Source organism: Hibiscus syriacus, unplaced genomic scaffold (genome assembly GCF_006381635.1).
Source record: "Hibiscus syriacus cultivar Baekdansim isolate YM2019G1 unplaced genomic scaffold, ASM638163v2 tig00111390_pilon, whole genome shotgun sequence".
NCBI classification, from domain to species: domain Eukaryota; kingdom Viridiplantae; phylum Streptophyta; class Magnoliopsida; order Malvales; family Malvaceae; genus Hibiscus; species Hibiscus syriacus.
The window spans coordinates 766,675-781,267 of NW_024063077.1; the positions used below are offsets into that span (position 1 = coordinate 766,675).

The following is a 14,593-nucleotide window of genomic DNA, read 5'->3' on the forward strand; positions in this document are numbered from 1 at the left end:
TCCCTTTCTAGCCGCTCGGCTCCTCCCCCTTTTCTCTCATCTCTTTATTTTTTATTTTTATTTTCCCACACAAACCCTCCGACCTCTATTCCTAATGTCCCCGATGAGGGGCCGACAACCCCTAAACACCCAAAAATAAACCCTACTAACTTAAACCTCCCTTAAATCGAACCAAATCAACCCTAAAAATTCACAAATCTACCTCAAAAAATAGAAGACCGTATACCTTTGATGCTCAACACAGCCCCCTCGTCACCTGTGGTGATCTAAACTCAAGGTAAAACCTCTCTTTTTCTCTCCCTTTTCTCTTCGTTCTCTTTTTTTTTTTCAAAAGTCAAATGGCTTTCTCCCTCCCCTCTACTGTTTTTTCTTTTCCCTTTTCCAACCTATAAAAAAAATGAATCGTTTTCTATTGTTCTCTTTTTTCTGTTAGACAAAACCCGAATGGCTTTTCTTCAGATTTTTCTTCCCTATTTTTTTATTCTCTAACCGGTCTCCTTTTATGTTAGATCTGTTGCACGTTATCTGCTTCGCCTTTGCGTGCTTGGGGAAGTTTTGTAGAAGCCATCATCACGGGCTCAGGTTGATAGGCAAGGGAAATGATTTCCATTTTTGTTGTTTTGTTATTTGTCCTTATTTCTCTACTTCTTGCTTGATGGGTGACTCTTGGAAGAGAAATAATGACGTTGGAGGTCACGGGTTCGGCCGGAGTGACGGCGACGTGCCAGGTTCTTGCTGGTAATGGCTGTGTTAGATTAGGGATTCAATTGGGCCAATTAGGCCCTCTTGTAATCGGGCCCGAGTTTGGGCTTTGATTGGGTTGATGATTTGTAATTTGGGCACAGGTCTGTTGGGTCAGTTGGGTTTATAAAGCCTGCAAATAATAATAATAATAATTATTATAATTAATAATAATATTAATATTAAAAACGGGACAAAAACGGTTGTCGACAAATATAATAACCGCTTTTGTTAGGATGATCATTATTAATCTCTGAAATAAAGCGATATCATTTTTAAAATTTACATACGCAACTGATCATAAATTAAATAAAAAAATTGAACTTATAAATTTTCAAAATTTAACAATGGATAATCGACTAGGTATTATGGGGAGTTGATCATTAGGTATTAATTTTAGGTATTATGGGGGTGTTGATCATTTTTCATACGTAATCGATTTCGAGAATATTTTCTGGTTTTGTAGATCAAAATCGTTGTTTTAGTAAAATTTAAAAGTTTTATTAAAATAATCTGATTTTAGGTAGTCTAATCTTACCTCAAAAATGATTCGTGACGATTCTCATTTTTACATTTTAAAAAAAAAACTATTAGGCATAAAGATAGCTAGACACCTTAGTGACTTTGATGGGACTTTTACAAAAAAATGAGAGTCAAACCATAAATCTACTACCTTTTATTTTATTTGCGTATTATATGTTGCATATTGCATTTTATGTTGTCATATTTCTATATCTATTATTTCATATCTAAGTCATATTGATATTATATATATATATATATATATATATATATATATATATATATATATATGTATGTATGTATGTATGTATGTTAGGCGTAAAACACACATATATGAACGACTACAAATGTGAAGAAATAAATTGGATTGCAAGGAGTAACGTCCATCCATCAAAAGGTGTTTTTAAAAGACACGAACCTTTCTTACACCTCTTCCATTTGTACGGTAAAGATGAAGAGAAACAATGCAAATACAAGACTTGTGATCATTCAAGCACTAACGAGTACAAAAGGATGGTACCAATGGCTACAACATGAAAAGATGCATCAAAGGACATGTTTCCCCTTCATACCTCTTCAATGTGGACGACAACAATGAAAGGATATAATTCAAATGGAAGGTCCTATTTCTTCAACGATTGGGCGGCAACATGAAGGGACACAACTCAAACATTAAAACATGATTTTTCATGAAGGAATGGTTCATCAAGAGTCACCTTTCTCATCCATGGCCGGCCGCCTTTTTCAACATGAATGTGTTCCTTTTCATTTCATTTTGTAAGCCTGTAAATAGGGTAGTTCACTTCATTTTTGTATCATCCATACTTGAGTGAAATATAATTGAGAATTCATCTCTTTTGTTCTTCTAAGGACTCTATCAACTTATCAAGAACTTCTTGTGATGTTTACCCCCTTCCATTTATGCTGTTGATTCCTAATTCTCTAACTAGTGGATCATAGTCCTTTGATTGAAGATTATTTAGGAATTGGATCAATACTCATCATAGTAATTGTTCTTTCCTTGAGCTTCAATCCTATCATTTTTATATCCATTCCACCATTTTCATACCATCTTAACGTTACACACGCCTACAACCCTTATTCCTCCATACCTTATACCATATCCTTCAATATTCATTATCATAAACATATACTTATATCATTCTTCCTTTATCCAAATCATACACGCCTACACCGTCTCCATCCTACCTTATCTTTATTCTTTGTCTACTAACCCTTCACCGTCATCCTACTTATCATAAGAGATTTCTTATTTGGTTACAATCAAGGCATATCAAACAATCTTGGCAACTCCGCATCCAATAGCGTATCACATATGTTATATCATCACTTTGGTGACATGGTACATGCCATGTCATCACTTTGGTAATATAGCATGTCACATATAGAAATGTCACGTTAGCAACATATGTTGACCGCTAGTCAACTGATGGTTTCTGTCCATCAGAGGCTATTTTGATGAAAAATTGAAATATTGAAAGATAAAATGCTCCAACAAAAGAATATAGGCCAAAATGACCCTTTGTGCAAACGTTATGTGGCTAATTTTATCATTATGCCAATAAAATAATGTTCACTATTTCTTGTATAACATCGAATATGAAATAATGAACAAACAATCAGTATAATATTTATAAATAAAGTAAATATATAAGCGAATTTATTTTAGACAACAAAGGGAACAAAACTCAAATGAAATCAAATTCATAATTTTCATTAAGAAGATAACAACTAACCGACCAATAGGCTAATTTTTATAGTTTGCTTCGATGAGTATATGTATGGTTCGGCGAGTTGCTACCAATATTTATTATTGTGTGATCGGATCACCCAAAAGTTTTTCATTTTAATAAAACTAAAATAAAAAATTATAATGTACTTGCCCATAGAATGAATTCGAAAGTAAATTACGTATGAGGAATGATTAGCGTCTCATAATACCCTTTTCAGTACTTGATCCCAAGAATAAGAGAATAAATATAATAAGTAGTAGAATATATTAATAAAAAATAAAATGCATATGGGACTAAATTGAATTAATATTAAAATTAATAGATATAAGTAAATAAAATAAATAATACAAAAAAATCATATAAATTATAAATCTAAAAATGATAAAAAAACACATAAGTTCAAAATTATGGAAATAAAAAGAATATATAAAACTAATAAATAATAATAAATATAAAAATTATAAAACTAGTAAATAATAATAAATATATAAATAGGAAAAATAATAAAAGTAAAAAATACATATATCTATATATTAATAATAAATAAAAATAAAGAAAACGTAATAGAAGTATATGTAAATTAAATACATAAAAATATAATTAATTCAATTTCAGATAAATATAAATGATAATAAAAAATATAAAAAAACGTAAACAGAATTTATATAAGACCAAATGCATGAAGAATAAATATACATATATATATATATATATAATCAAATAGTACTAAAAAATTTATATCAAAATGTAAAAGATTAAACAAAACTCTATAAGCAGTGGAGAAGAACGACAAATACTTACTGTTATATAATTGGACACTTACACCGAAAAAAAAAGAAAAGAAGATAAAAAACTTAAAGAAAATAAAAGAACTCTCACATAAAATTCTGAAGAAAAAAATATATTTATTTTTTAATTTACTTTCCCTAAACACAAAAGAAAAGAACCTATTTATAAGCTAATAAAAAATCTAAAACTAAAAAAGGATTATAAAAGATACATTTGATTTATCTATATCTATTCAAATGATAAATATAATCTTAAATTATATAAATAAAGTTTTAGAATGAATTTAAATACAAATAATAAAAATTATTAAAAATTCGTAATTATTAAATAAATTTAGTATTGGACTCATATAGAATTTTCTGACCATAATATTTCCTTGAGTTTTCAATATCCGATGAAAGTATTTCAAGATGCATTGAAAAGATAACTAACAACCAGTCATGTTTCAAGAAAACATATTTGACTTAAAAATGCCCTGATCTCAATTGAATATTTTTTACAAGTCATCAAACAGTTCAACCTTTAAAATCAGTCTCAATTTCTTATCTAAAACGACTAATTTTACCATCATGTACATGTATCATTTAAGTATTTAAAAAAAATATTTGAGTCTTGAAAAAACCCTAAAAAAAATTAGGCCATTACAGTATGGTATTAAGAATATCATACAACCTCTGCCTTAAAAAAAACCAGTGATATATTTATCTTCTGCTCTTTCTTCCTCTATCTCAAATGTTCCTCTCTCTTTAGTTGAGTGTTCATTGAGTCCTTTGCTCTTCCTATTCCTCGCTTCACACAAATAGTTAATGAATCTTCAAAGGATACATGCATAATGAAATATCCTTAAAGACCATGTCTAGTGTATGTTAGAATCAAACCATAATGAATATGAAATTAACTAATCTAATCATGCCAAATCACCAACAATAAAATACTAGATGCAAAATACTATATGAGGAAGTGTACCTGTATTAATTGATATGTTGAAATCTTTGAATCCTTCTTGATTGAAGATATGTTTTATTTGAGTATAAATTCTATGACGGATAAGAGTAATATAAGTTAATCTATTTATTGTGACCATACATCTTTATATAGGATGAATATCAGGTCAATTTATTAAGTATTTATAATTTTTATGTCGAAATGGTTTTTTCTGAAGGGGGAAAAAGGGGGTCCCATTTCGAAATAATTTTTGATGACCGGTTAATGATAAAAAGTGGTTCGAGGAGTCGCCACCAATATTTGATTAGGGTGTGATTGGGCACCCAAAAAAACGTATTCGCCATTTTAATAAAATTTTAATTTTAATTAAAACGACAAACTTACAGTATGCGTTACCAAATTTGAGTTCGGAAGTCGATTACGTGTGGGTAAGGATTAGCTTTCCCATAGCGCCCTAAATCGGTACCTAGTCGATTAATTAATTATCTTTGCAATGAAATTTACGAGTTCGAGTCTAATTTAATTTAAGATCCCTTAAAAAATATTCTTTGAATTTTTGGACGAAACATGATAATATTCAATTATTTCCTATCGAGAATATCTCTCATACCTTGAAGCAATCAATTTTTACTCCAATCGAAATAAAGAAATATTAAAATTTCATTCTAAAGTTCATTATTAATTCCAAATAGCAACACCCAAAATAATTTTAAGAGAGAAAATAATAATATCTAATTATTTCTAATCGAGAATAAACGACCTTTCATACCTTAAAACAATCATTTATTACTCCAACCGAAATGAAAAGATATCATTATTCTGTCTTAAGATTCAATATCGATCTGAGTGAAACAATAATATCTAATAATTTCCAATCGAGAATAAATGACCTCCCATACCTTAAAGCAGTCATTTATTGCTCAAATCGAAATGAAGAGATATCACCATTCCATCTTAAAAATCAATATTGATTCGAGAGAAAACGATAATATTGAATTATTTTCAATCAAGAATAAATGACCTCTCATGCCTTAAAGCAGTCATTTATTACTCTAACTAGACCTGTAAATGAACTGAACGTTTAGCGAACTGTTCATGAACCGTATGGCGGGAAGTTCGTTTATGTGCGTTTATTTATTAAATGAACGAACATGAACAAGATTTTGTGTTCGTTTAATTAAATGAACGAACATGAACATAGGTCTCGTTCGTTCATTTACGTTCATGAACGTTCGGTTATGTTCATTTATGTTCGTTTATGTCCATTCATTTATGTTTAACCCAATCTTCTTAAATCAATTTTGGTGACCAATTTGTAAGTATCTAAAAAATATTAATTAATCTGATATTCTGATGACCAACTCCATAATTAACCCAATTTTATTTGGAAAACCCAACAGTATTAACATGGTTTAGTTCTTTTTGAACGATCCATAAGCTGCATACCCAGCACCGTCAACATCCACTGTGTCGGAACCCTACGTGACTACGCCACCAGCTGGTTATTCGATGAGCAAAGAGGAGTCCCAGAAACCGGTTGCTTTCGAAACCAAGTCCAAAGGTGATGGATTCCAGAAGGGATGTTAAGTATTAAGCACCGTTTCTTCTACTCAAATAATCTACTTTTCTTTCATATATAATGGAGTATTCGAATTTACAAGTAAATAGTGATCAACCAGCAACTTAAGTCAGCTTACTTTGAACTCAAGAACCCAATAATGGTGAGGCCTTATTCCATAGGTTGAGAAGTTCTTTAATGCATTTCATCAAACAAATTTTGTGCGCCATCCGGATATGGAAGTTTAGCCAGCCGAGAAAGAATGGTTTTTGATGTATGAGTTGGTGTGAACAATAAACCAACCTACTTCTCTCATCTCCCAATTTTCAACTTCTACATAGCACGAAGCTAAGGACATGTTTTTTTGATCCCCAAGGATTAAGGTCGGCAATCACAGGAAACACAATCTGTATTCATCTCGACTGTTGTTGAAGGAGAGAGGAAGAAAGAAAGTGGAGGAACGTTATGTAATCCCATATCAGTAGCAAACAAGTAGCTCGGGGTTGGTAACTTATATAAAAGAAGATGGGGAAGAATAGGTTTAAGCATCTTTGCGCTTGGGGCAATATCGAGCTTGAATCGAGCTCAGAATCGAGCTTCAATCAAGCTCGATTCGAGCTCAGAATCGAGCTTCAATCAAGCTCGATTCTCGAGTTTTAATCGAGCTCTTAAATTTTTTTTGAGTGCGAGCCTTTTCGAGTTCGAGTTGAGTTTCAATATTATATTTCGATTTCGAGTCGAGCTTGATAATTTTAAGCTCGCGAGTTTTCGAGTCGAGCTGACTTTGAAAGTTTTCGAGTTCGAGTCGAGCTCAGCAATACTCGAGCTTGACTCAGCTCGTTTACACCCCTAGTTAGGGTCTCCAACGTTTATATTCATTTATGTTCGTGTTCATTTATGTTCATGTCCATTTATGTTTGTGTTCGTTTATGTTCGTTTATTTATTAAATGAACGAACATGAACAAGTTATATTCCTTAATAAATGAACATGAACAAAATTTTTTTTGTTCGTTTATGTTCGTGTTCGTTTATGTTTGTTTATTTATTAAATGAACGAACATGAACATAGATCCGTTCGTGTGCGTTCGGTTCGTTTACAGGCCTAACTCTAACTGAAATGAAAAGATATTACTATTCTCAATATCGGTTCGAATGTTATTATTTTGAAAACCCATGCAGAAATAAAGCAAATTAAAAACATATCAAGCAAGTAATTAATTATTTATTGTACCAATATTTAATGAGAACAAGGATGTTCAATTATCTATATACCTCGAGACGAGGCCTTAAATTCGATCTAACAGTCTTTTCTCGATGAATTTAATTAAAAGACCATGATATTTTTCTCAATCCCCGAATTTTAAAATGAATTCGCTTTAATTTGTGTCACTAAATGGGATATATTTTCATTTTAAATTATCGAAAGTAACTTTCTTATACGTTAAGACAGTCACTTTGCGACAATATTAAAATGAACGAGTATTAGCCTTAGATAATTTATTTTGATTCGAGTCAAGTGATGCTTATGGGGTTGTAACAACCTAGAATATATATATAAGGAATTTGGTGAAATTTGAGGGTCAAATTAAGAGTTTACAGAACTAGTAGGTTATTTTAGAAGTTGAAGGAAATTCAGGGACCAAGCCCTGAATTTAACCATTTTGTGTTGGCAGGGAATTCCTAATAAGTGCGTTGAATTTGGTTTCTGGGTGTAAACCATAAACAAATTCTAAAAACTTCCTCCCCACATACCTTCATTCCAAGACCGATTTCGTTGCTGTCCGACCATTCTAGCTTGTAGCACTACTTCCATTTGGTTCGTCTTTGACTAGTGAACAAAACCCCGTAAACCTCTCATCTCGAAACATTGTCCAACGCCGTGAATTTCGATTCAAAGTTTCAAAGGTTTTTAACACCACCACCGTGAATTTCGATTCAAAGTTCAAAGTTTTTTAACACAACCGCCGTGAAAATCTTCGATTCATCTTCGATCGTTGCTCAATTTTCGACACCTGCCGCACCATCATGTTCCTTGTGTCGTTTCGAGTCCACTGGTGTCCTTCTTGTCTCCATCGTCGTCGGCGTGTGAGGGAGGTGAGGAAGTTAAAGTTTTCGACATTTTAAAATCAAGCTCTTTGCCGTTCAAAATTTTGAACCGAGCTTGGTAAGTGTCTCAAAATCCCATAAAATAATTTTAGAAATTTTTCTGAAAATTTTACGAAGTCATAGACCGCAGCACGCGCCCCGACGCGTTGCCTCTGCGCGTGGGGAAGTTACACAAATGGGGGACAACCTATAATTGGTTGTCCAACCCGACCCGGTTTGACCGACACGACCCGACTGCCCGACCCGTTGACCGTTGACTTTGACCAAAAAAGTCAAAATTTTTGAAAAATCATATTTTATATTTTTTTGACGTCTTGAGTCCAATTCTGAAGCCCGTTTTGCCAAATTCGAACCTGAAAGCCTCCAAATTGTCAGTCAAACCCGAACATGCATATGTACATAAGAGTTTTTAACTTCGAATAATTAAAGTAAGACTTGGGATTGATAAATTATTATTGTTTGAAGGTACTAGAGACTTATCTGACCGTTCGCCAGCTCGACCCAGCTCTACCCAGCTCTTCTCGATCTATTAAGCTACGGGAGCCGATAGTCACTTGTATGAATCGTGAACTTTTTGAATACCCGATTTAAAATATTACTCCGATATTATCTATGATTGTTATAAATTAGGTTTGAGCATTGTAGCAGAGCGTGACAAAGCTGGTGCTCAATAATTTTACTGTGTGCCTATTTTACGTGGTGTGTTCCCTATATATTACTTAATTGTTTTATTTATTTTAACATGTGGTACAATGAAATCTATGGTTACTATTTTATTGATGCACCGACTTAATGGTGATGGCTTATGGATTATGACTGCTATCTGATTATTGATTTTCACTAGTATATGATTACAATGATTAAGGATTTATGAAAATTATGTTACTTTATAAATTGTATTTTTGATATACTGATTTATAAAGTACAACTTTGATCAAGCTGATAAATTCTTACGGACCTAATGTGACTCTTAGGTAGGCTCTACGGCCCTGAGATCATTCTTGGGTAGGCCCTACGGCCCTGAGATTTTTCTTAGGTAGGCCCCGTGGCCCCAAGAACTTTCTTGGGCAGGAACTCAGGCCCTAAGATATTCCCTTAGGTTGGCTCTTTATACAATGGGTTTAATCTACGAGTTTAAAAAGCTAAACTAAATTTTGATTTATGAGATTTTATTGAACTATTACTTATTTAGTGTACCTATCATGATTTTATTGTACTGTTGGGACACATTGAACCTAGCTTACTTTTCAAAATATTTTTCCCCTTTCAGATACTTTTGGTTAGATACCCAAGATCAAGCACATGGAGGATCGACACATTTCATATACTCCATCTAATTGTAATGTTTTTATCTTACAAGTTGACCTTATTATTGAAACATGGGCCTTTATTTCAAAGTATTTGATTTTATAACGACTACTCATTTTCTACTGATATTCGATTTATCGTGATCCAAATTTTACTACATGTTTGAAATTAATTTGTTACTTTTTAGTTTTATATTCATGAGTTAGGTTTTTTATAGTTAATTATTATATACTTTTATAAATGCCATTTGTAATATGATTTTAAATTATCGAATAATGTTTTTGAAAAAATTTATTTAAAAAACATTAATGTAATCTATTAGACTTAGTCGAAACACATAGGCTGGGTCTAGGGGGTTACATTTAATTGGTATTAGAGCTTTTGGTTTTTAAACCTCGGACTTTAAATAAGTCTAAACTGAAAATACGGTTTTGAAATGTTTTACGAAACAAGTCACTAAGGCCATGTTATAAAGTTTTTACGATTTTAAATTGTGTTTGGGACTCCAAGTGCCAATCTAACCCTAGGCTTTATCTTATATAGTAAATTCGAGATCCACCTAGACGAGTGCTAGACGTGGTCATCGAATTAGCCGTGGACGAGGTCGAGTGGCTAGATTTGTAGACCCGATTAATGAGATACGTGTAGATCCCCACCTCCGATAGATGATCCTGCTCCTACGACCCCAACGGATCTATCTTCTACCTTTGGTATTGGCATGACTACTCCGATTAGAGGAGCGACCGATATTGAGCCTGAGTCTACCAGAGTTGTATTAGATGAGATTTTTAGTAGACAGTTTCTGCAGTTATTTCAGGGAACGGTCATAGCTGATGACGTTGTATCTGAGGTACATATTTCTCAGACTCTGATTGCTAATGGGGTTAGGACTTTTGGAGGACAGATTGGTGGAGCTCCTACTGAAGTGGAAGATTGGCTCCAAGATATGGAAAGATGTATGGATCAGTTGGGTTTAGACCTAACTAAGAGATATCTGGGTATTTTTACGATGTTAGATGGCAATGCCCACACCTGGTGGAAGTCTATAGTCAGTAGTGTCTCAGTTGATCGTTTGACTTGGGAGTTCTTCAAAGAGTACTTCATGAATCATTTTCTTGGAGAACGTTATCTGGCTGAGAGACGACATCAGTTCCAAGACTTGGTACAGGGTGATATGTCAGTCTTAGAGTATGAGATGGAATTTTTGAAAATGTTAAAATATGACATTAGTCTGGTTCCTACTGAGAGAGATAGATGCCATAAATTTGCTCTCAGACTCAGATATGAGCTGCGTAGGTAGGTTTTGACCCATCAAGATGAGATTTTTGATGTGCTGGTGGGCAGAGTGAAAGATGCAGAAGAGGTATAGGTTTTAACTCATGTTAGAGAGCAAGTTGATCATGAGCGATCTAAGAAATCTTTTGGCCCTATTGAATCATCTACACAGTCCAGGAAGAGGACTCGTACTTCGGCCCCTCAGAAGAGTAATACACGTTTCAAGCCTGCAACATCTTCACCTTTAGCTGTTAGTCGATGTGGTTCTTCGGGTCCGCTTCAAGTGCATCATTGTGACTTTTTTGGTAATCGACACGTAGGAGAGTGTCGTAAGAAGACTGGCACCTATTTTTATTGTGGATATAGTGGTCATTTCCGGAGGGACTATCCACAACTAGCCTCATCTGAAAAGACAGCTAATCAGACTCCTATGCGTTCACAGGCATCAATTAAGACCCCAACTAGAGGTCATAATTAGGAAAACCCTTATGGATCAACATCTAGGGAAGATAGTAGAGCCCAACCCCAACAGAGTTGAGAGCCTGTAGTTTTGAATTCCAGACAGCCAGCTCTTGTGTATTCTACCATACGTCGGGATGATAGAGATGAGCCAGAGGTTATTGAAGGTACATTTATCATATATTATGTTTCATACTTTGCATTACTAGATAATGGCTCCACTCATTCCTCTGTATCGAGTTCAGTATCTTGAAACCTTCATATTTCGATTGAGGACACTGATAATACTGTTACGGTTACAAGTCCAGTAGGACAGTCAGTATTGGTGAATAATGTATTTCGGTATTGTCCTCTAGAGGTTCAGGGAGAAATTTTTCTTGTCGACCTTATGGAACTTCCTTTAGAGGAGTTCGATTTAATTATGGGGATGGATTGGTTGAATAAATATAAGGTCAATTTGGATTGTGAATACAAGAGAGCTACTCTGAAGACTTCTGATGGTCGGATTGTTGTGTTAATTGGTGTACGTCGTGGCTATCTTGCCAATATAGTTTCAGCTATGGAAATTGATCGTATAATCCTGTAGGGATATGAGACTTTCATTTCCTTTATTTTGAACAGTAAAGGTTCATTGTCTACAATTGAGGAGATTAATACAGTTAGCGAGTTTCCTGATGTCTTTCCGGAGGAGTTACCAGGGTTACCTGTTGATAGAGAGGTAGAGTTTGAGATTGAGACTTATCCAGGATCTGCACCTGTTTCTATGGAACCCTATCGCATGGTTCCAAAGAAAATTAAGGGGTTGAAGGTTCAGTTATAAGAATTATTTGATCGATGATTTATCAGGCATATTACCTCACACTGGGGAGCTCCAGTTCTGTTTCTGAAAAAGAAGGATGGATCGTTGAGGCTATATATTGACTACCAGAGTTAAACAATATGATGGTTAAGAATAAGTATCCACTACCCAGGATTTGTGACTTATTTGATCAATTGTGAGGTGCTAATGTATTCTCTAAGATTGATATTCGTTCGGGATATTATCAGTTAAACGTTAAAGGTTATGATGTTGTGAAGACTATCATTCACACTAGATATGGGCATTATGAGTTCTTGGTGATGCCTTTTGGTCTGACGAACTGCATCTTTTTATGGATTTGATGAATCGTGTGTTCCGACCATATTTGGATCAGTTTGTAGTAATATTCATTGATGATATTATGGTTTATTCCCGAACTGAGGTAGAACATGATGATCATTTAAAGATTGTTCTACAGACTCTAAGAGAGCATCGGTTGAATGCTAAGTTGAGCAAATGTGAGTTTTGGCTTCGGGAGGTGTCATTCCTTGGGCATATTATTTCGGCAAGGGATATTCAAGTAGATCTGAGCAAGATTAAGGCTATTGTGAGTTGGAAGCGGCCCAAGAATGTATTTGAGATTTGTAGTTTCTTGGGCTTATTGGGTTATTATCAACGATTTGTCGAGGGTTTCTTCATCATCGTTGCTCTATTGACGAAGCTGTTGTGGAAGCACAACAATAAAGTTTTGAGAAATTAAAGGCGGTTTTGACTCAAGCACCAGTGTTGACTCAACTTGAGTTCGGGAAAGATTTTACAGTTTATAGTGATGCTTCACACTCAGGACTTGGATGTGTTCTAATGCAGGAGGGTAAGGTAGTGGCTTAAGCGTCCTGTCAGTTGCGACTGCATGAGTGTAATTATCCAACCCATGATTTGGAGTTAGCAGCAGTGATATTTTATTTAAAGATTTGGAGACACTATCTCTATGGGGAGAAGTGTTATATTTTTACGGATTACAACAGTTTGAAGTATCTTCTAACTTAGAATGAACTTAATTTGGGACAACTTCTTTGGCTTGAACTTCTAAAGGACTATGATTACGTGATTGACTATCACCCGGGTAAAGCTAATATCATTGCGGATGCTCTGAGTCAGAAGACTATAGCCAATATGAGTTCTTTGTTTGCCAGGATGAAACTTTATGATAATGGCAATCTATTATCTAAATTACAGGTCAAGCTGACCTTGGCCGAGGAGATCAAAGCTAAGCAACTTCTTGATAACTCCTTACTTCTCATCTTTGTGCTAGTAGAGCAGGGGACGAGCTCAGACTATGCCCTTGATCAGGATGGAGTTTTATGCTTTAAGGGTCGATATTATGTGCCTGATGATGCAAAGTTGAGACAACTAACCTTAATGAGGCTCACAGTAGTCCATATGTTATACACCCCGGTGGAGATAAGATGTACCAGAATCTAAGAGAGAGATATCATTGGATTGGCATGAAGAAAGACATCTCTGATTTTGTGGCTAGATGTTTGATTTATTAGCAAGTTAAGGCAGAACATCAGTATCCTTCAGGGTTGTTACAGCATATCAAGATTCCTGAGTGAAAATGGGATCGTATTACTATGGACTTCGTTACTGGGTTGCCTTCGACCCCTTCGAAAAAGGATTCAGTCTGGGTAATAGTCGATAGGCTTACAAAGTTGACTCACTTCATTCCTGTACGGGTAAATTATACATTAGACAAGGTGGCTAGGTTGTATATTTTAGAGATTGTCAGATTGCATGGTATCCCGTTATCTATCATTTCTGATCGAGATCCAAGATTTACTTCAAGATTTTGGAACGCGCTGCATATGGCTTTGGGTACGAGATTGGATTTTAGTACAGTATTCCACCCACAAATTGATGGTCAATCTGATAGAGTGATTCAGGTTCTAGAGGATATGTTGTGGGGCTGCGTGATTGAATTTTGGGGTACCTGGGAGAACTTTATGCCTTTGGTTGAGTTTGCTTACAATAACAATTACTAGACCATCATTCGTATGGTACCCTACAAAGTCACACCCCGATATGTTGGACTGAGTTGTGTGATCAGAAGACTTTGGGACCTGAGTTAGTACACAAGATGAAAGACACATTCAGATTGATCTATTACCATATGAAAGAGGCATTTGATAGACAGAAGTCTTATGCTGATCAAAGGAGGAAATATATCTAGTTTGAGGTTGGAGATCAAGTCTATTTAAAAGTATCCTCGTGGAAGAAACTATTGAGATTTAGGCGTAAGGGTAAATTGAGTCCAAGATTTATTGGACCATTTCGTA

General features: G+C 34.5%; 1 long non-coding RNA gene across 1 annotated transcript; it reads left to right on the forward strand.

Annotated features, from left to right (window-relative positions):
* Nucleotides 1-909, forward strand: LOC120160083. Its single transcript, XR_005519407.1, has 2 exons — nucleotides 1-277; nucleotides 510-909. It is a non-coding gene; the product is annotated as an uncharacterized LOC120160083 (long non-coding RNA).
* Nucleotides 910-14,593: the final 13,684 nt, after the last annotated feature.